The 22,573-nt window shown below is 40.4% G+C and overlaps 1 protein-coding gene and 2 pseudogenes across 1 annotated transcript in view; 2 read left to right on the top strand and 1 right to left on the bottom strand.

The window, feature by feature from the left end:
- Positions 1-14,387, bottom strand: part of ZDHHC7 (zinc finger DHHC-type palmitoyltransferase 7) — a 41,023-nt gene extending 26,636 nt beyond the window's left edge. The window contains exons 1-2 of the mRNA XM_069085630.1: positions 14,081-14,387; positions 4,849-4,929 (exon numbers count right to left, since the gene is read on the bottom strand). The gene's annotated coding sequence lies outside the window, so the exon portion shown is untranslated. The remainder of the gene's footprint in view (positions 1-4,848; positions 4,930-14,080) is intronic.
- Positions 1-22,573, top strand: part of LOC138159358 (centrosomal protein of 19 kDa pseudogene) — a 300,984-nt pseudogene that overhangs the window by 145,667 nt on the left and 132,744 nt on the right.
- Positions 18,650-19,744, top strand: LOC138159593 (kallikrein-14 pseudogene; annotated as a pseudogene).

Raw genomic sequence — 22,573 nt, 5'->3', positions numbered from 1 at the left:
GGGAGTGTCCAAAAGGTTACTAACCAAGTCAGATGCTGAAGAAGGTCACGGAGGATGTAGACTGAGGAAAGACCATTGGATTTGGCTATTAAGAGAGAACTGTTAGCTTTGTAGAAAGCAGCAGAATGATGGGACTAGAAACCATACTGCAGAGGGTTTAAAAGAGAATGAGAAAAAAGGAAGTCAAGACACTGAGTATGGAGAGCTTCCTTAAAGGGTTTAGCCATAAAGGGGAGGAGGAAAGAGAGGGTAAGAGCCAGCTGAACTACAGGAACAAGTGGTTATGTGGTAGGCAGGGGAAGGAGCACAGAAAGAGGCTGAAGATAAGAGAATAAAGATGACAGTGGGTGCAACTTGTTGGAGAACTCAAGAAGGTATGGGATCAAGAATACATGCAGAATATTTGCCAACTTCATCAAAGACTGGAGTGAAGGAGGAAATTGAGGGGAAAGGTACCTGAATGATGTGAGAGGAAGAGGAAAAGGAAGTTCTCAGTGAAAGGTTTGATTTTTTTTCAGTAAAATTTCGTGATGAGGTCCTCAGTAGTAAGAGTGGGAAAGAGGGTATGGAAGTTTGAAGGAGGTCAAGTCATTGGGGCAAGTGGGATAGCAAAAACTTTCTTTGCTATAGTAAGAACCCAACTAATATAATGTTGCATAAATTTGTAGTGGACCCAATCAGCACAGTTTCATGATTTTCTCTAGCTCTGTTTGATAGCATGTAACTGTTAAGAAAAGTAGATAATAGGAGTAATCCATGGTTGGGATTTGGAAAGATTATGATCACTGATGGAACAAATGGGCAAAGGATTTGAGAGTAGAGGAAACTTTAGAGTTGAATTGGTTCACCAAGTGGTCAAGATAGGAAAGAAAAGAGAGTATCAGTACAGGGGTGAAGACCTTGAGAAAGAACTGAGGGGTGGAGGGAATAAATGTCACTATGAGAAAAAAGAACAGAGCTAGGGATCACCAGACATTAGTAAAGCTGAAACATCAAAAAGATTATATCAGAAAAAGTAACATCTGAATTTATTAACAAACAAAGCAGATTAAAAATTTTCTTCTCTGTGTGTAATGAGTGAGAGTAGAGAAGAAAGCCATGGGAATTGAGCAGAATGAGGAACTGAGAAGTTAGGATTGGTTGAGGGAGCATTGATAGGTATGCTGAAATGTCCTAGTATGAGGGCACAAAATGGGGAGGACAGTGAGTCAAGTATTAAACTCAATAAGGAAGGAAGAATGTCCTGGGGGTAGAGGATTAACCACCAGGATCTGGAGTGTGTGATAAATTTAATCTCAGAGGGGAGGCTACTTAGTGAAAGTGAAAGAGGGAGTGGCTGGAAATGGCAGTGGGAAGCAAGGAATATTACAACTTCCCCCAAAGCAACCAGTAGGTTAGGGACACTACAAAAAAAGTAGCCAGTACTAGAAATAGTGTTTTTCATTACGAAACAGGCATTCTAACCAGCACAGGGGAAGATGTGGGCAGATCTTGGAGTAGAACTTTGGAGACCAACTAATACAACTCCATTTTTAGAAAAGGAAACTGACGCCCAAAGAAAATAATGACTTGCCCAAGGCCACAAAGGTTTGTTAAATACAAGAGAAAGGATCTGAAACCAGGTCCTCTAACTTTACATTCATTCAAGTATAAAGAACATTGTAAAAGTTCCCAAAGAAATGGAAACTACCAATTGGTATACTTTAAGAGATGTATCTTTAAACACATGTACAAGTATCATATGGACTGACTCATTTTAATTAACATCCTAAAGTTGCATTACACATACTTGGTGCTTAATAAATACTGAACTAAATTGTAAGGTTTATTTGAGGAAAATTTAGGGGACAAAAGGCAAAAAGAACATTCCTCGATGTAAATATCACAGTATGATTATATGTTTTAGGGCCAATGTTTTTATAAGAACATCTTTCTGAAATTATAACAAAAGTAAACGAGAAAATGATTCAATATCCAAAATTATTCATTTTTCAAGAGAGCAACTTATGTGTAAAACAAGATCAAAGTTATACAAGTTTCTTCACTACATGGAAAAAACATGTAAAAACATGAAAATATGGAAAAAAAAAAAAACATTTGACATGGTGTCAAATCCAATGGGGTTTCCCCACACAGGTTCGAATCCTGTTCGTGACGCCATTTTGTATCAGCAAGCACCCCAAGCATCCCCAGTGTGGCTGCCAACACAGGTTTTGGATCTGCTTTGATAAAGGAAAGCAACTCAAAATGGGTTAACAAACTTACTTTAATCAGTCAAATATGTATCATTTACCTAGTTCAGGGAAAAAGGTCAGCACCCCGAACTTCAGAATATACAGAGAGAATTATCAAGACAGAGAAACAGATCATGGTTTCCAAACTGTCCAACCATTACATCCATACCAAATCAACATCTGGGTTTTTCAAAGGGGGGGGGGGGGCTCTCAACAACAGCTTCCCAGAGTTTCATCTGATCAAATCACAGAACACTTCTCAAAGTGAGCCCCAAAACAAAGCCTCAAATCACGGTTTATATAGCCTGCTCCTGGTTCAGAGAATGTAACAACCTTCTGGACCCACTGGCCAATCAAAAGGTATCTGCTGAAAAACAAGCCTCCCACCCAGGCTCCAGGTGCACTTTAGCCTAGGGGCAGGGAAGATCTTAAAAATTTACATTCCCATTACTGTGTGTGTGTAAAATATTTAAACTGTGATATTGGCTAATATTCTTATTTTAATCCAATTCACTGAATCCTACAGCTAGAAAAGCCCTTAGAAATCACTTAATCCAATTTCCACATTTTACAGATAAGGAAACCAGTACAAGAAGTTGAGTTTTTGGCAAGCAGGCTTTCTTGTGAGGGTAGCTAGAATATCTAAGACAGAGAGGTGAGAGGACTTCAAGAGTAAATGCAGCTTTAAGGTAGAAAAGAGTCACTGACACCTTGGGTTAGCTCTCTTCTCTCTAAGCATTTTAGCCTGAGTAATGACTTTCAAATATAATGCAACTAGAAAAAGAGAAGAGGTTGGGGGGAGGGGAGGGTGGAAGGTCCACAAAGGATTATTTAATGTAGATAATTGGTTATAAGTAAGTAGATAAACTGAAGATCAGGAATGCACAGTCCCTGCCTGCCTAGTGGGTTCCATTTACTGAACATGGAACCATTATATTATTTGGGCTCCATTTACTGAATATGGAATATATTTGTTGGAATGGAATTACATCCTATGGAATATAATGAAACAAAAGCTTGGACATCTATTGACAAAAGATTTAAGTGGCATTCAAAACTTCAGAAACAGTCCAGCAAGACAGCCACTGAAGGTGGATTTTTAGCTTCATCTAAGAAAAATGTTCATACTTAGGGCTCTCCAAAAGTGGAATAGGCTGTTCCACGAAACCCTACATTCTCCCCTCACTGGCTGTTATCAAGCAGAAGCTCTATGCCAATCAGTTAGGGACCCTGTAAAGGAACAATTCTGACTACGTGGCCTCTGAGGTCTGCAAAATGGGTAACACTATTTAAGATAAGCCACAGCTCCAACCAAAGAAGACAACAAAGCTAATTCAACCCAACTGAATAAACATTTACTTAGTGCCTATGATGTTCCAGGCACAGAGCTGAGTGCTAGAGATACAAAAAGAGGTAAAAGACAGTTTTTGCCCTCAAGAAGCTCACTGTCTAATAGGGGAAGACTTTACACAAAAGAAAGCTGCCCCCAACCCGAGAGGTGCAGGGTACCCAGCTAGGACATGATATTCTGTGGAGTCAAGCCAAGCAGAACCACTGATGGAAAATGCACAACTAAGAGGACACTGACAACAACTAGCTAAGAATATCTGAAACAAATCTTCTCTTTTCACTTATGCTCAGTTTTGAAAATCCCTCTATAGGAATTAAATTCAAACACAACTCTCCATACAAAAAAGGATTTTAGTTCCTGGTTAGTACAGCCAAATAAAGTTTACAAAATCTAAAAGGTATAGCAAGAGTAGGATTTAAGAGACAGACTCCATCTGTTCTTCACTCCTTAACCTCTCCAAACTAAAGAACAAAAAAACTTTATCTTTTTCCTATATAAAAGGTAGAAGATAATCATTTTAAGAAATGTTTCAAAATGCATCTCCCATTTGAAAAGAAGAATCATTGAGCAATAAAAATCTTCCCCAGTCCAACTGTCTGCTCCTAGCAAGTCCCTGTAAGATAAGGACTATAGAGGAAAAGAAAGTGAAATTGGCAAGAATCACCAAAACACATTATATCAAAATACACAAATGGTAGCACATTGTACCAAAACCTGTCACAGATGTTTACTTAGACAGGAGGCTGTTTTTAGACATTATTTCTCAAAGGGACGAGACAAACCAAGGCAAGCCGGTTCAGTTAAACAAAGATCTCTCCCTGAAAAGACTTTTTCATTATATTGGCTATATAAAATGATCTAGTTTTCTTAATTTGATTTCTCTATATCTATCGCAGGCTGTAAAGACCACAGTCACTCAGGGGCCCAATCCCAATGATGGTCATCTCAGAAGCTTTAACCTGCTCCATTTTTCTAACCTGCGCTGGTTCTCCCCTCCTTATGCAGCCTCATGGCCCTCCAATTCCCAGGGCTTACTACATTGGGGTCAGTCTTTGTGCTGACACAATCAGCTTTAGCTCTTCTATAGCTCTGAACTCCTTAATTTAACTGACATGCTTCAGCCTCTGCAGTCATATACCACCACACCTGGTAAGTCCTCTTAACTTTAAAGTAACAATTAGACCTACTTAAGTAAATTTCTACTTTTCCAAAATGAAAAAGAAAAATGATAGATTATATCCATAAACTGACTTAAAAACTTACCTCACAGACTTTTTTTTAATGTTACTTGGACATTGTGCCTTTTCTTCAGGCTAAGGTGCATATTGTCATATATGATATGATCTGAAAAAGGAAAAATGCAATTAGTAAAATGATGATCAAGGACACAAGTAAACACAAAAATCTGACAGAAAAAATACAAATTGTTTTTTAGGATCATATACGTAGAGCTTAAAAGACATTAAAAGTAATTTAGTCCAAATTCCTTGTTTTACAGATAAAAAAACTAAAGTTATGAGTACATAAGAACACACAGGTAGTAGCATTTGATAGTTCTCTAATTGGAAATCTAACACATTTCTATTGTAGCAAGCTTACTGCTTTCACAGTGGTTTTTTTTTTCCTGGTGGTGAGCATAATTAGCCTACTCAGCATTTTAAGCACACATCACAGAACCATACAGTTAAGAGCTATCAAGCAGAATAAGAATGAGTCTCCTTTCACTCTGAATCAGAAAGGCTCACTAGAAGCAGTATGTGAAGAAGCCTGATAGAAAGAAAAAAAGATTTGAGCTATCCCAGAGTGAGATGGGGCACAAGAAGTGGGCAGGTTCCCCTCCACTACAGGTCTTTAAGAAAAGACTGGATGATCAATGACACTGTTGCAGAGGGGTTTCTCATTTCAGTAGGAATGGGATTAAAGGTTCTCTACATTCCCTTCCAACTTGAACAGAGGCAGGTCAGCATCAGAGTGGATGAACTACAGAGTTCAAATACTGCCTCGGATAGTCTCTAGGTGTGAGACCTCTCCGTGCCTCAGTCTGTTCATCCCCAAAGTGGGGCTAATGCACCTAACTCGGAGGGCTGCTTTGAGGACCAAATGAGTTAACATATGTAAAATACTCTGCAAGTCTAAAAGTGCACTGTTAGATAGTATTAATGTTAGTCAATACACATGTATTAAGCATCTTCTATGAGCCAGGCATTATACTAAGAGCTGGGGATACAAAGAAAATCAAAAGCCCATCCCTGCCCTCCTGAAGCTTAGTCTCTTTCCAGGACAAACGGAAGACAAACATAGAAAGAAGGCACTAACTTTAATTAAAGGGCAGGTGGAAAAATCTTGAGTTGGGTAGAATTTTAGCTGGCTAGCTGTGACTTGAAGTCAGGGAAGTGAGGAGGCAGAGATGAGGGGGGAAAGAACATTCCAGGCATAGGGGACAGTCGTCAATGAAAATGTTCTAAGTCAGGAAATGCATATTTGTGATTCGGTAAATATTTAGTCCTTTCTTTTTAATATTCAGAAAAATTTTAAATGAGAGGAAATGGTGCTACTCATAATTAGAATAACCCTATCCTGTTCATCTCTGCATAATTACTATCCCATTTTAATGGAACGTCATAGGTAAATAAGTTTTTCTTAAATGTATCCACTATCTTATCTCTGGCTCTTATACAGAATGAAAATCTGCTAGATAAATTTCCTCTCAGAAATGAAAAAAAAAAAAGCCATAACATCCACAAGGATTTACCAAACCAAATCTTCCCAAGTTCATTAAACTCATGGTCCACGAGATCATGAAAAAGGGAGATTGAGAAGTAATGCTTTTTAAGTATAAAAATCCGGATGGGGTACAACAAAATGTTTATTGACAAAAACACAAATCCTACTGCCCCTGCCCTCAAGAAGCCTATATTTTGTTGGATTAGACATGTATGAGTATATGAAAGATTGTATACATAAATGTATATATGTACATGGGAATACATTTCACGTTATGAAATACATTTCTACACGAAATAGATTCCTATATTAATACAGATATATGTGCATATATATTTATATAATCTTTAATATACATGTGGTCTAACTAAACAAAATGTAAGCTTCTTAAAGGCAAAGACTGTTGGGTTTATGTCTTTGTCTTCCTCAAAACCCAGTACAGAATATGTCTTTAATAAATTCTTGTTTGACTGATTTACCTCCTCTATGCCTCAAAATCCTCACCTGTAAGATTAGGGCAAAGTTTTAAGCTACCTACCAGTTCTAACCTTCCTAGAGCATTAATTAAAATTAACCTTCCTCTTGGCATTAATAATGTTCAAGGACACAAGTGAACACAAAAATTTATTTACAGAAAAATGTGGACTATTCCTTTGATCATAAATTCAGAGCTCTATAAGGTTTCAATACTACCAGGACACATGGTGAGGAGCCATGGGCCTTCCTTTACCCTAGCTTAACCCACAATACCCAGTTCCATATGGCACTGGTATCCCATTCTCACCTGAATACTGACCTCTATCCCACAACCCCGATCTCTACCAGGAATATCCCAGAGCCCCATCCACTATGACCCTTGGACTAACTAGCCACTTGGCCAGGCCAGGGACTATCCTCATAGCCATTGTTCCCCAAGAGCCTTAAGGGTCTTGCTAACTGTGCTACTAAATCTTCAGCACTACCTGGTTTTTCCATCTATCATGATATTGAATCATCCCTCCTTTAGGTGTTCTTACCCATTAGAATATGAGCTGCTTGAGAGGTTGAACTGACAATTTTTCTATTTCTAGTACTTAGCTTCTACTGCATATCTGAGGATAGAGTATGTTTTACTCTAGTATTCCCCCAAAATCATAAAAGAGAATCCTAAAACAAAACAAATAATGTGAAATCCTTTAGGATACTGTAGCAATAAATTTCCATTCTAATAAGATACAGATACAATGTAGTCATTTTAATGCCTAGCTTGGCTTGTTCAAATGGGACTTGTGACAGAACAATAAGGCTGTTAAGTTAGGAACCCAGACTAGAATTGGATATCTACCTTTAGCTGGGACTATAGGAGAAGTTACTTAGACTCTCCCTACATTTCATGCTTTCTTTGGCAGTGAAAAAGAGGCTGTTAACACTGAAGAATAATACTAAAACAAATTAGATAATAGGTGAAAGTGCTCCAGGCTCTTTTGGGGCAAAGGTGCTATAAAAATCCAAGGTATAATTAATAGCTTATTATTATTGCATATACCAAAGTGGCTGCCCTGGAATTTGGCATTTAGCACCTGCAATGTGTTGCACAAAGTGGGTACTAAATTCTATTAGACAGGTATTTTTAAAGCATTTGTTATGACAGGCTCTATTTTAGAGACTGGGGATGTGAGCTGAATTAGAGCATGGATTAAAGTACGGTCCTTACCCTTCACATGTACACTACCTGTTTTAAAAAAAAAATCCTTGGGTCTTTTCACACCTCAGGAAGAGAAGCTAACTATTGATCAAGCAATCAAGTACTTACTAAAAACACCTTCTAGGCTCAACACTGTGCTAGGGAGAGGAAGACAGTAAGGCAAAAATGAAGCCACCTTGAAACTGTCTCCTTGCTTTTTAAGAGTTTACATTTTATTAAGGGGAGAAGGCACCCACACATATGCACGAACAACAACAACAAATGTGAGAGGTACGAGGTAGCTGGGGAAATCAGGAAAGGCCTCAGAAGTTGGCATCTGAGCCAAGCTCTGAAGAAAACCAGAGCTAACCAGGATTTAACTTTCAGATAATCAACTAAAGTGCATTGGTAGCAATTATGTTCTTTAAACATTCTTTCCATCAATTTACAATCTTGAAATATTTAGTTTGTTCTTTAAAACCATAGCAATTATCTACTGTACACAAAACCTACTATTTTCCTCTCCAATTACAGAATCTAAAGAATGCTTAAGAGGAAGGCACAATATTAATTTATCATGCCAAATGCAACACTCTCAATTTTATATCAACATATAATCCACAGCCTATATTATCAATATCAAAATATGGCTTTCAACTTCAAGATAGATCTTTTAAATTAAAACACTTCATTATCCTGGAATCCCCTTAAGCAATCTGTAAATCAGAGACTGAGAAGATACTTATATTTTAAATTGAATTTGAATTTTCCTATATAATGTTCATATCCATTAGCAGGTTATAGGGCAAAACTCTTACTTTAGTTCTTAAAACTCAAGGCACAAGTAAAATGATTCATCCAAGAAAAGCAGGTGGGATAGTCAGCAGAGTAAAGGAACCAAAAAAGTCTTAAATTTACAAGTGAAAAAAGCCCACCAACACTTGTACACCCTGGAGTCTGACTTTCCCTACATACAGGGTCCCAAGATAATTAAGCAAGACTTTTCCAGATCTTCCAGAGAAGGTTTCTTTATTTTGCTAGAAGAGAATTTACAGAGAAACACACCCACCCATATTCAAATAAGTAGCACAAGGATTTCAAATCCAAATGTACTAAACTCTCAATTATATCCATGCTAATGGAGGGACTGAGATAGCAAATGCCACAGAGAACAAATGTTCACTGTTATCTGGCTTCAGAAGGTACTTTAATTTAGATCCATCCAGGAGAGTCTCTAAGTGCTGTGAAAACTCAAAGGACTTCAACAAAAATACTATAGAAGTCTGATGGGAGAAACTGGTTCATTTCTCTCTTTATATACTTTCAAATTGATATAAAGGAGCCTAAAACAAAGCTGAACCCCTTCTAGATTTGTTCAGTAAACATTAAAGGATATTCAATAGTGTCCTTGAAACAACAACTATAAAGTGCCTATTTCATGGATCAAGGATGACTCTGTATACATGAAGCAGAATAAAAAATGCTAAGTATCAAGGAAACTGAAGTCCATAAAACCAAGCAGGTTGATCACAGAGGGAAAGCATGTAGTTATAACTGAACAATAAAAATATGGCTCTGGTATCTCTAAAGTAATAAAACACCTATAGGGAGGTCTCCAGCACACTGGATAGAGCTTCTACCTTTGGTATCACCCCAGCTAATAGCTGGTCACCCTAGTTGCCTAATCACCCCTCTTCAAATTACCTTGAACTTACTTTCATGTGTTGTAAGTTCAATTAAAATTAAGCTCATTGAAGGCAGGGACTGGTGTGGTCTTTTTTGTCTCCATATTCCCAGAACCTACAGGCACAATGCCTTTCACATTGCAGGTTCTCAATAGAAGTTTAATGATTTCAATGAAACATGGATGGATTTTATATTTTGAGGATTGGAAAGGAATGCCCACAATAGTATTAAAGATCATCAAATTTAAGCATTTAGTGTCTATGTAAGAGTATATGCCAAACTGTCTGAAGGATACAAAATTGTCCATGAGATATTCAATACACAACATTAAAAGAAAAAATAAAGAGAATGAAAACTACCTTTGATAACATTCTGGGCTATAGAAAAATTCAATGTATTTTGGGTACTTTTTTGTTTTTTGTAGGGAGGAAGGCTGGGCAATTGGGGTTGACTTGCCCAAGGTCACACGGCTAGTAAGTGTTAAGTGTCTGAGGCTGGATTTGAACTCAGGTCCTCCTGACTCCAGGGCCGGTTCTCTATTCACTGCTCAACCTAGCTGCCCCATCAATGTATTTTTAAAAGGCTTTACATGGTATCTTTTACTTATTAAGGGAAGACTAAAATGCAGGTATAAAATGGTCTTCTAAATTAATACACTAAAATACTACTTCAAAAGTTTTCCAATTTTATCTTGCTTTGAAATTTTTTTTAAAGATCACTCTTTAGCTGATTATTAAAGACCATCTAATCAAGCAAATTTTAGGTGAAAAACAAATCTCATTGGTTTCAGGGAAATTATTAATAATAATAATGATAAAAGAAAAGTAGCATGGTGTGGTACAAAGGTTAAATTACCACACCCCCCCCCCAAGCAGCCCAAAACACAGTACAGCCAAACCAGATTAAAATGCAATTGGGAAAAATTTAACAAAATAAAAATACAACAAAACAGACAGTAGTATTACATTTTAAAACTAAATTAATATGGGGCCCACAAGGATCCTCACATATAGATTAGTGACCCCCTTTTCTATTTGAGTCTGACTTCTTTGTAGTATGGATACAGGGCCAGTCTCAAAACCAGTAAGACCAGGATTCAAGTCCCACCAGTAATAGTTTATGACACTAGGCCAGTTGCTTAATCTCTCCATTCTTTCTCTGAGACCCTAAATTGCAGAGAAGATACCAACCTGCACTGGTAGAGGGAATTTCCTCAATCCAGGACTTTCCTATACCAATATAATCACAGGCTCAGTTCTTATTCCTAAATAATAACAGTTAACATTTTTATATCATTTTTAAGGGTTACAAAGCACTTCTATGCACTAAAGCACTGCTATGCCATTTGATTCTCAAAATAATTCCATAGGGTTGGTATTACTATTATTATCTTCATTTTATAGATATTATGAATTAACTCTCACATAATCTTAGAAGGAACATGATCAGATCTAAATGAAAAAAAAAATCCTTTCCTATAATATATTAGAAACTTGCTTCCAGCTTTTCAGAAAGAACCTATCATCTCCCAAGGGATCTCATTCCACTTTGTGACATCTCTATTAAGAAGCTTTTCCTTCCTACCAATCTTCTCTGCAATGCCTGCCTAAACATGACCAAATCTGGTCCTCCAGATCTGATAGTGTCCATATGATGTCTTTGAATACTTGATAACTATCATATCCCCACTAAATCTTCTCTTCTCCAAACTGAACACTTTGCCAGCTCCTTCAAATGATCCTCATCTGGCAAGATCTCAGGATTCTTTACCACTGTCTTCACCCTCCTCTTGATGCTCTTTAGCTTATCAATGTCCTACTTAAAATTTTGCAACTAAATTCAATAATACAGATGTGATCTAACCAGGGAAAAATGGAGTAAGACTTATACCTCCCTAGTCCTGGACATTATGTATCTCATAACTCGGCTGCCATAAAACAATTGTTAACTCTTCCTGAATCTGATATAAATTAAAGCTCCAAGATCTTTCAGGTGGAGTAATATCTAGCCTTTCCTCCTCCATCTTATATTTAGTGAAGTAGATTTTTTTTTAATCCTCAGCCTAAGATTTTATATTTATCCCTATTAAATTTCAGCTTACTATATTCATTCCCATCATTCCAGCCTATGGAGAAAACTATCAATTCAGACATTTCCATCCAATGTTGGCTATCTTTCTAGTGCTCTCTCTGCTATATCATGTTGTCTCAAGCCATTAATGACTATTTTTTGGATCTAAATCAAGTCCAAAGGGATTTCATATTAACCTTATGGTCTATCACTAAATTGTCATACAAGAATTACAACATCTTGATCAGGTAGTGTTAGTGTATTAGGAAAAAAAAAATGGATCAAGAGTCAGGTGTAGTATATTTTATTTTAGTTCAAGCTCTATCACTATCACAAAGTAAATTACTTTAATGACATTCTCTGTCAAATGAGAGGGATTGGAATAGATTATCTAGTAGAACTTCATAGCTCTAAAATGTTATGATCTATTACTATGCTTCTAAATTTCTGGACAAGCACTTTAGAAGAAATGTCTACAACTATAAGCAAAGACTTACAATCAAAAAGTTTTAGCAAAAGTTTTCACTAAAGCTTGTTGCAAATAAAAAATATGTGAGTTCTGATTAAACGGTAGTCTAACCTAAAATAAAAAATTACAAGCACCAGCAATTTCTTACTCTCCATTTAACAATCTTTTATTCCAGGTCTCTCCAATGGCTCCACATATAGCAATAAGAACTCACAACCCATTTTGTAAACTAGAGAAATGGGTAGTGTTCAAGGACCTTAGAACAGCAAGAGCACCTTCAAAGTGATGAGATGAGCACTGACTACAGGTGGAAAAATGCAAAAACTCTGGGGGAACTGGATTTCCCAGGCACAGAATGTTAGAGCTGGAAATATCTTAATTATCTTGTCCAAACCCCTCATCTTACAGTAGAGGAAAACCAAGGATTATATACAGGAAGGCCAAGGTAGAAAAAGGGTACTGGAAAACTGAACTGGTTGTTAAAAAAAAAAAAATAAAGTTTCGATAAGATATGATAGCTGCCCACTTTACATACATTACCTCAACTGATTTTCATAACACAGTATCCTGGTATCAAGTCCCAACCCTGATTTTTTTCTACTTCTTAGACCTCAGGCAAGTCTCTTAACATTCCTCAACATCAGTTTCTTCCACAGAAAAAGAAAGGGATTGGCCCTGAGGTCTCTTTTGGCCTGAGATCTATGAGTCTATGACCCTATTACCATGCACTCACTGCACTCTTCATAAGACACCAACAACAGAGATATGTAACATTGGGTAGGATAGCAAAGTGCATTAGAAAAAGTACAAAAAGTGATATGAGGTTCTGAGTGGGAAGGTCATTCATTACCTGGAGGAAGAGACTAAGTGAAGGTTGCCTGGAGAGAGTCTAATCTGAGCTATGCTCCTGAAATCTATTGGTCTTTCCCTACCATATTTTTTTAAGCTACCTCACTACAATTAATAGAAAAAAAAAATGACATTTTCTATGAAAGGAATAAAGTGAAAGTTTATTTAATAAACCTAATGTAGCAAAAAGAGCTGAACTTAATAGTCAATCCTAGTTCTATTACTTTCTTCCTGCTGATTTTGGACCCCTATAAATCTCCAACTTCCTTACTCATCAAATGAAAAAGGTTTGACTAAAACAAAAGGGTTCTTAATATGGCATCTCGCGAACATTTTTAAAAATTTGGTAACTGTATTCTAATATAACCGGTTTCCTTTGTATTTTATTTTGTGATCTTAAAAATCTTACTCTGAAAAAGGGCTCAAAAATACAAAAAAAAAAAAAGATTAAGAACCTCTGAACTTTAAAATGCCATGGCACTAATATCAAATTCAGAAAAAAATTTTCACACCAGAAACGAGAAGCAAAAACGGTGGCTTTGTGAAAGAAAGTAAAAGAGTGGAAGATGGAAGAGAAAATGGGATTTGTCAACCCATGCAGCAAGGAAGGGAGGGGGGTAGTCTCAAAAATACAAAGACTGGGGAGGAAGGGTCGAATTACAAAGGCGAAAAGTGGCAGAGATTAAGTGAAATTAAGAAGTGCTGCAGGAAGAGACCGCTAAGAGTGATTGCGGTGGGAGGGAGGGGGGAAGAGAGAGTCCTCCATCAGGGGGGGCGGCGAGGGAGGAGCAGCACAAACTTCTCCTTTTCTCGGGGTTAGGTTTTTAAAAGTATAAAATAAAATGCAGGGAGAAGAGAAGGACGTGAGGAAGGAGAGTGGGGAGGTGAGGGAGGAGGAGAGAAGGAAGGAGGGGAAAGGAGAGGAAGATGAGGAAAGGGAGGTAACAGGGAGAAGAGGGAGGAAGGGGAGAAGGAGAGGAAGAAGCTAAGGGGAGAGGAGGAGGAGAGCGGGGCGGAGCCGGCCGGTCACTCACCCGGGTCCCCGGGCCGGACTGGGCGGGAGTCCCGGGGGTCCACCCGGCGCGGCGGCTCCTCCTGGCCTGCGGGCGGCGACGGCGGCGACAGCCGAGGCGGGCGGGCGCACATCATGCGGCCGAGCTCATGACCCGGCCGCGGGCGCCGGGAGGAGGAGGCAGGGCCACCGCCGCACGCGGGCTCCTTCGTGCCCGGACTCGCTCCGGCTCGTCCGCGGTCTCTCCCCTACAGAGGACGACGCGACCGCCGGCGCCTCACAGGCGACCCCGCCGCCCAGGGCTCGGCTACCCGAGCGAAGCTCCCGGAAGTGATCTGCCGGAGGCACGGCGCATGTGCGGCATTCTGGGGAGGCCGTTATCTGACTTCCGGAAGAGGCTGGGGAGGGGTGAGGTGATGGGGAGCGTGAGGCATAAAGCGGGCGGGGCAAAAAGGACTAGGAAAGGTGGGGTTTAGGATCAACTCGTGAAGATGAACGTTTCCGGGGGGCGGGGAAAACCCGTTAACCAATAGCACGCTTCCCCTAGACGTTTCTGCCTAGAGAATAAACTCCTGGCTGGGTTGGGAGACTTGAAAAGGGACTACGGATCGCCGCCCCACCCAAACTCTTTCGTTTGGCGAGTGTAGGTTCTGACCGCTCTTGGGCTGAGGCGGGGACGCCTTCCGCTGCTGCCCCCGCTGTTTGTTCTGGGGCGAGCCCCTTCCCTTTTCTGACTCTCAGTTTCCCCTCCTGCCCTGTAAAAGGAAGAGAGACTTGGTTGGAAGGTCTTCTTGTGATAATAGGAGACGACTTGAGTTCTTCCAAAGAATGAATGAAGAGTGTGCCCAATTAAGCCAAGAGATCATCCTTCATTTTACAGACAGGGAAACTGAGGCCACGAAAGAAGTCACTAGCCCCAGATCACACAGGTCACAAAAGTAACTCTTGAACCCAGCTCCTCTGCCTCCAGACTCGTGACGGGGGCAAGGAGGAAGAATTCTATTTAAAGGGATTAAGGAGAAAGGATTTGGCCAAGCTCGTGGTGGTTTTTATTTTTATTTTTAATTTTTTGGCCATGGTGACTGTTAAGGAGAAGCCACCAGGGCAGGAAGGGTTTTGTTCTGTTTTTTTAACCTTTGTTGGTGGAAGGAAGACCCGCGATAATGAAACTGTGATGCTTGACATATTGAATTAAGTAAGAGACTGCACCCCTGCAGGCAAAGAAGGGTATTCCCCCATACCCCCATGCATCCTTCCTAATCCCCCCACCCCTGGTCTCTCAGGAAGCCCGTTTCCAACTTAATTAACTCGGGGCTATGAAATGTGCAAACATGTTCTGCCATGATATACCCACAACCCAGCACCTAAAATAATGAGTCTGTCCCCAAGATGAAAGTTGGAAGAAAAAAAATGCTTCCAAACCCCATTGCTTACCTGAGATTATATGGGAATATAGTTTACATGTGTATAGTTTCTATAATTATGTAGATCATTTGTACATATGTGTTTAATAAGCATATATATGCTTATTATCATCAATTAGTATCTTTAATTGCTTCCTTTGCTAAAAAGCCCCAGAGGAAAAGCATCATTAAACCAGCCATTAAAAAATTTAACACTGCAGCAGTAGCAATAGAAATAAAAACAGACTTATCTCATTTTATGAAACCAAGGACATTCACTGATTTAAGCCTTGCTTTTCTTTTCCTGAAAATCACTGATCTTTACTTTCCTCCTTTGTAAAATGCTGGGGTTAGGACTAAATTCTAAGGTTTCTTTAAGCACTAACATTCCTCAATTCAAATCAACAAACATTTATGTGGGGTCTAAGGTACATGTCAGTCAAGGAGCACTTTTAAGGTTTGCTGTTCCAGCCGCTAAGTCTAAGGAGCTCACATTCTAATAGGGATGACCATGTATAAAATAAGTATGTACATATAAGATCTAAATGAGAGGACAGAAAGGTAACCCAAGAGGGGAAGGCCTCATGTGGAACGTGAGATTTGAGGTCAGTCTGGAAAGGAACTGGGGAAGTTCAGAGGTAGAGATAAGGAGGGAGAGCACCACAGGTGTGGGGAATGGCCAGGAGTAAGGCAGAGAGTGGGGAGATAGACTCACGTAAGAAGAGTCGAAAAGACTGTCATTGTGAAGACAGGTGGAAAGGGAAGAAATAACAAGAGTGGATACAAAACAGTTTAGAGAAAAAACTGTCTCTTTGACTTATGATCTGAATGCAGATTGAAGTGTACTATTTTCTCTTTTTTTGTGTGGTTTTTCCCTTTTGTTCTGATTATTCTTTCAAACATGACTAATGTAGAAATATGTTTAATATGATTGTACATATATTAGCCTATATCAGATTGCTTGTTGTCTTAGAGAAGGGGGGAGGGGAAGGAGGGCAGGAGAAAAAATTTGGAACTCAAAATCTTATAAAAGTAAGTGTTCAAAACTATCTTTACATGTAATTTGAAAAAGTAAAATAGTATTAAGTGGGAGATAAGATAATACTGTCTTTAAAATTTTTGTTTTATTTTAAATTTATTATTTTCTTAACATTCATTTAAAAAAATTTTTAGTTTTGAATTCTCTACTTCCCTCCCACTCTTCCTCCACCCATTAAGAAGACAAGAAATGTGATATCAATTATACATGTGAAATCATACAAAACATTTCCATATTAACCATATGGAAAAAAAGGGGGGGAAGCAAGTAAAATAAAGTAAAAAAAAATTATGTTTCCATCTGCATTCACTCTGCTTCAGTTCTTTTGCTGGAGATGGATAACATTTTTCATCAATAAGTCCTTCAGAATTGTTATGGGTCATTGTATTGCTGAGAATATTAAGTCATTCTCAGTTGATCATCATCAAATATTGTTGTTACTATGTACAATGTTCTCCTGGTTCTGCTCATTTCATTTTGTATCAGTTCAAATACGTTTTCCTAGGTTGAGAAAATAGTATCTTTGCCTCCATGGAATTTAGGTCTAGTAAGGGAATATCACCCAAATGACTTAGTGACTATGTTTGTTCTTCCTTCATTTTCAAAGAGGACCACTGGCTACAAGGAGTGATAGCTTGACTTGCTCATGACTTAGATTTAAGTGAGGAAGCATCGAACAGCCATCAGCCTCACTTTTCCTGAATCATCAAATCCAGTGGTAGGACAAAAGTCAAGATGACTGGAGATGACCCAGGATTCAGTGGATCTTCAACATCTGACCAAGCTTGAAGTGTTCCACAGCAACTGCTTCATTCACTTGCATGGTGGTTGGAACAAATTGTTCTCATCCACCCATTCTGCAGGGGGGAAGTCTTCACTTCTTGGAGTAGACATCCTCCTAATTCACCAATGGGTTTGAGACCTGTCAGTTACCATCAACCTGGCTTTTTTAACCCATCTGCCAAAATGGTTTGAACACTGAGCTTCTTGACCCATAGTTGAGAATTGGGTACCAGGTGAATGAGTAGCCCTGAAGCCCTCAGAAAACCCTCACACCACAGGTGCTGATCCTCCTTGACCACCCCCTACATCCCACTAATGTATACTTGAGAAGCTAGAGTAGAAAGTGCTAGATTTGGAATCTGAAGAACCTAGTTTCAAAACATGCTTTGGGCACTTTTCAGCCTTGTAACTATGGGCAAGTCACTTAACCTCTGAGCCTCAGGTTTCTTATCTATAAAATGGGGACAATCATACCTGTAGTGATTTCCTCATAGGATTGTTGTGAAGGGCAAATGACATATTTTATGTAAAATGCTCTACAGGATTTAAATTGTTGTTCAGTCATCTGTCTCTTCATGACTCCATTTGGGGTTTTCTTGGTAAAGCTACTGGGGTGATTTGCTATTTCCTTTTCCAGCTCATTTGAAAGATGAAGAAACTGAGGCAACCAGGGTTAAGGGACTTGCCCAGGGTCACACAGCTAGCAAGTGTCTGGGGTCAAATTTGAACTCAGGTCTTGTGGATTTAAGGCCTGTGCTCTATCCACTACACTACATACCTGCCCTGCAGAACTTACATATATACATGTATAGAAATATCAATTACAGTATCGTTAAGTACAAAATGCCATTATGTGAGGTGCAGGAGAGGAAAGGCCATTATAATTAGGGGATGTGAACTGATACTGGTGTTTTATTTTAATTGCAGAAGGCAGTCAGCTGTCAGAGTGAATAGAGCATTGGGCCTGGAATCAGGAAGATGAATTCAAATGTTACCTCAGACCTTTGCTACTGGTGTGATCCTATTGAGTGACTGCTCTCTGCCTCAGTTTCCACAACTGTAAAATGGGGCTAATGATAGCCCTATCTCCTGGAGTTGTAAGCATCAAATGAGATAATAATGGTAAAGCACTTAGCATATAGTAGGTACTTAATAAATGCCCCTTTTGGAGACAAGAGGAAGAGACCTCCTGGGCCAGCCTTCTCTTCCAGACAATCCCTCCTGGAGGGATGCCTGCCTCTTGGTCTCTTCTCTGCCTGTCTGACCTCATTCTCCCAGTCTCTACCACCTTCCCTCCAGGGCTCCGGCTGTGGTTTCTGTTCTGGGCACTGTCTCTGCCTCTGACCTCCCCCACTCCACTCCAGATATGCTCCTCCTGTTCTTAACACTGCCTCTTCTGTGGATCAGTGCTAGCACCAAGAGGAAAGAAGAAAAGATCCTGGGTGGTCAAATATATATTCCCCACTCCCAGCCCTGGCAGGCTATGCTGTTCATCAATCAGAATTTCCACTGTGAAGGTGTCCTGCTGTCCAATCTTGGGTCCTCAAAGTTGCTCACTGTGCCCACTGGAACCTTCAAGTGGTCTTGGGAAAACATAATATCAAGCACCTGGAGACCTAGTAGCAATCAGTCAGAATGGAATGCAGGTACTCTGCTCCACGTACAACTACAGGACCAGCAACAATGACCTCATACTGCTCTACCTGGAGAAGCCAGTGAAGCTGCGCCCCCCTGCCCAAGTTCACCTCATTCAGCTGGCAAAAGACAGTGCCAATCACAGCACAACCTGCCTGGTGTCCAACTGGGATACAATGTCTAGTCCTTTTGCCAAATATCCCAGCACCTTCCAGTGCATGAACATGAGTATCAGATCAAAGGAAAAATACAAAAATGCCTCACAAAGAACCATCACTCCCAGCATGGTCTGTGCTGGGGATGAGAAAAGAAGTTCCTTGGTGTGCAATGGGAACCTGCAGGGCCTGGAGAAGACTGCACTGGACCCAGGCTTCCTGGTGTTTATACCAACCTGTGCGGTTACCAGACCTGCATCCTAAATGAAATGCAGAAGTAGGGACATTTTCTCCCCAGGCTCCCAGGAAGATTGCCTAGTCCAACCTGCCCCAGTCTTGCCCTCAGGGACAGGTGGCCTGAAACTACAGCCCCACACCCAGCAAAGGAATCTCCCCCTCCCCCAAGGACAGGACTCAACCATCCTTCCCAATCTTAGACCTCTGGAGGACCTAGGTTTCCTAGACTCATTTCTAGTCTGGATTTGGATGCATAGAAAGAAAATCAAAAGGATTTAGAAGTGGAAAGGACTTTAGACCCTGAAATAGCAGGTCTGGAAAGGACCTTTTAGAGACTATATATTTGAATTTTTACAAATGGGGAAACTGAGAGTTAAAGTGACCTCCTAATGTCACATAGCTAGGCTGCAATAGCCAGATTCAAGACTAGTGTTCTTTCCCTGATCTGAGGCTTGAAGGCATAGATCTATCCCCAACCTCCCAGGTACTCCAGCCCCTTTCATGAACCCTCTGCACTACTCAGGTATCCAGAGTACTAGGTTACCCCTCCCCCAACAGTCTTAGACTAATAAAACCTACAGGAATTCCTTCGTGAAAATAAATAAATGTCTCTTTCTTTCCTCCCTTTAATAGGGGACCCTCTTAAACAGGATCACCAGAATTTTCTGAGGACTAGCGGATTTCAAGAGGAGAAAGTGAACTTTCACTGAGATTCTGCAGAAACAATAAATGTAGGCCAGACCCTATATCTTGATTTCTGTTCTCAAACTCTGGTCTCTGCCCTATTAAGACACAGCAAGATAAAAACTAAACAGCTGTAAGTGGAAATCTGGATCTCCCAGCTACTGGGACTGGGGAGCTTCTAATCTCCTGGGCACAGTACGAGCCCTCAGGCAAGTCCCGTACCAAGAGAGGATCCAGCTATGGCTGCAGCTGCCACAAAGCCAGCAGAACAGATTCCAGGCACCCCCCTCCCTTCCCTGGCCCCCGTGGGCTGTAGCTGCTCCCAGCCAAAGCACAAAGCTGCTCGAGGGCCATCGGCAGTGGCCTGGCCTGGGCAAAGCCCCAAATCCGCTGGGTTTCTCTCTTCCTACCTACCTCCCTCCTCCCTTTGTGTTTGTGGTCGTCACTTTCCATCATCAATATTTGATTGAAGAGGCAGGGCAGAGCAACCAAGCATGAGCACTATCTTCAGACTATAGTTTGCACCTAATAATTGTCCTGATGGCACTGCAGATAAGGCGATGGGTTTGGCATCAGGAAGACCTGATTTCAAATCTTGCCTCGGTTTCTTCATCCGTAAAATAAGAGGTTTGGGCTTGATGCCCTTAGGGGTCCCTTCCATCTGTGAATTCATGATTCTATGATTCTGTCACTTAACTGCAAAATGGGAGCTCCTCAGCTGTAAAATGGGAGCTGAAAATACCTATTTCTCAAGGTAGTTGTGAGAATCAAATGAGAAAGTATTGAAAAAGGGCTTAGAACAGTGCCTGGCACATAGAAGGCCCTTAATAAATGCTTATTTGTTTGCTTTCTTTTCTCCCTTCTTCCTTCTCTTCCTCTTTTCCTTCATCCCTCCTTTATTTCTTTTCTCTTTTCTTTCCCTCCTTTTCTTCAACCCTTCCTCCCTTCTCCTTTTTTCTTTCCTGCCTCTCTCCCTTCCTTGTTCCCTCCTCTTCTCTTCCTTCTTTTCTTCTACTTTCCTTCCCTCCCCTCTTTCTTTCCTTCTTTCCTCTTTCCTTCCCTCCTTCCTTCCTTCCTTCTTATATTGGAAGAGCCCTCAGAGAGCACCTAGTTGAATCCTCTCATTTTAAAAAGAAGGGAATTAAGGCCATGAGACAGTGTGATATAGTGGAGAGAGCCCTCAAAGTATATGGCTCTGCCACTGTGTGACCTTAGGCAAGTCACTGACCTTTTTTTTTTGGACCTCATTTTCCTTATGTCCAAAATGAGGGGCATTGGACTTCACTAGATGATCTTTAAGCATGTATGAACCCAGAACAGTTAAATAATTGGTTCCAGACCATACAGGGAGTAAATAGTAAACATGCTCTTTCCACTATATGGAAACTTAGTCACAGAGAGGTCAAATTACCTGCCTAGGGTAGCGCAGTTAGTGAGCATTGGACCCAGGTCTAGTGTTAAGATCTTCTGCCCCCTAGACCCATGTTCTTTCTACTCCATCTCTCTCCTATATTGACCATGACACACAGCTTTAATTTGTCAAAGAAGAAAGGTAAAGCAATATAACATCTTTCAAATGTCAATAGGATATAGGGAAAGCAGATAAACTGACCAAGGCTTCAAAGCAAATGTCCTGCAGACCTACAAAATAAAAAAAAAAAAAGGCTTAATGTGAGAATACATGGCATTAGGAGACAGCTCCCTCTCCTACTTAGTCATATCAGGCCCCCATGTTCTCAGTTGTGGGGTTCAAAATCATCTACATCAACTAGGAAGTGCTTGGCAGTATTGAGCACAATCACCCAGGCTCCAGTGACCCAACTGCCACTACCACCATAAAGACTTTTATATCCCAGGGCAAATTCCAAACTAGTGAAGTGGTGTGATCTCACACACACACACACACACACACACACACACACACTCACACACGACAGAAATGCAGAGGAAAACTGACCCAAGCCTCCCTTTCATGGGGGATGAGTAATGGGGTGGTGAGTCAACATCCTGAGATATAGCGGACCCATGCGCATGGGGACAAGGCTCAAGGGGGTCCTTGGCCTGGATTCATACCCATGGCAGACCTCTCAGAGCTAATCCTTGACATGTTCCCCTACACTTGTTTGTGACATGTTTATATTTATGATGCCCCCCTGCCCTGGGGCATCATATGCTAGGTTAGTCACTGGTCAACTAGTCCTGGCACTTCCATTCTGCCTTCTTGGTATCTCATACCCTACTGTCCCAATTCTAAACCTGTAGATGTCTCAGGCTGAGCCCCACTATCTCTAGCATGTAATAAATGACACCCTGAGGGCATCTCAGGAATTCCACAGCTAGAGAATTAAGCAAAAAAAAGAATGTTTTCTGGATTGAGGGATCCTTCACTGTATAAAGAGAGGTTCCCCTTAGCCCATGGAAATCCTGGAAGGATCCTGCTCTTCATGAGGGGCTTCAGCTGTGCTGTATTCCCAGTTTGACACCCTCTGGATTTCATTTCCCACCCTCAGAGATATCTCCACACTAAGGGTGATCCATCCATCCATCCATCCATCCATCCATCCATCCATCCATCCATC

Source organism: Petaurus breviceps, unplaced genomic scaffold, assembly GCF_028583685.1.
Source record: "Petaurus breviceps papuanus isolate PSGF00001 unplaced genomic scaffold, PetGlider_PUasm1.0 176, whole genome shotgun sequence".
Classification (NCBI taxonomy): Eukaryota; Metazoa; Chordata; class Mammalia; order Diprotodontia; family Petauridae; genus Petaurus; species Petaurus breviceps.
Note: the sequence above shows the minus strand (reverse complement) of the source record. Positions and strands in the feature narration are given on the sequence as shown.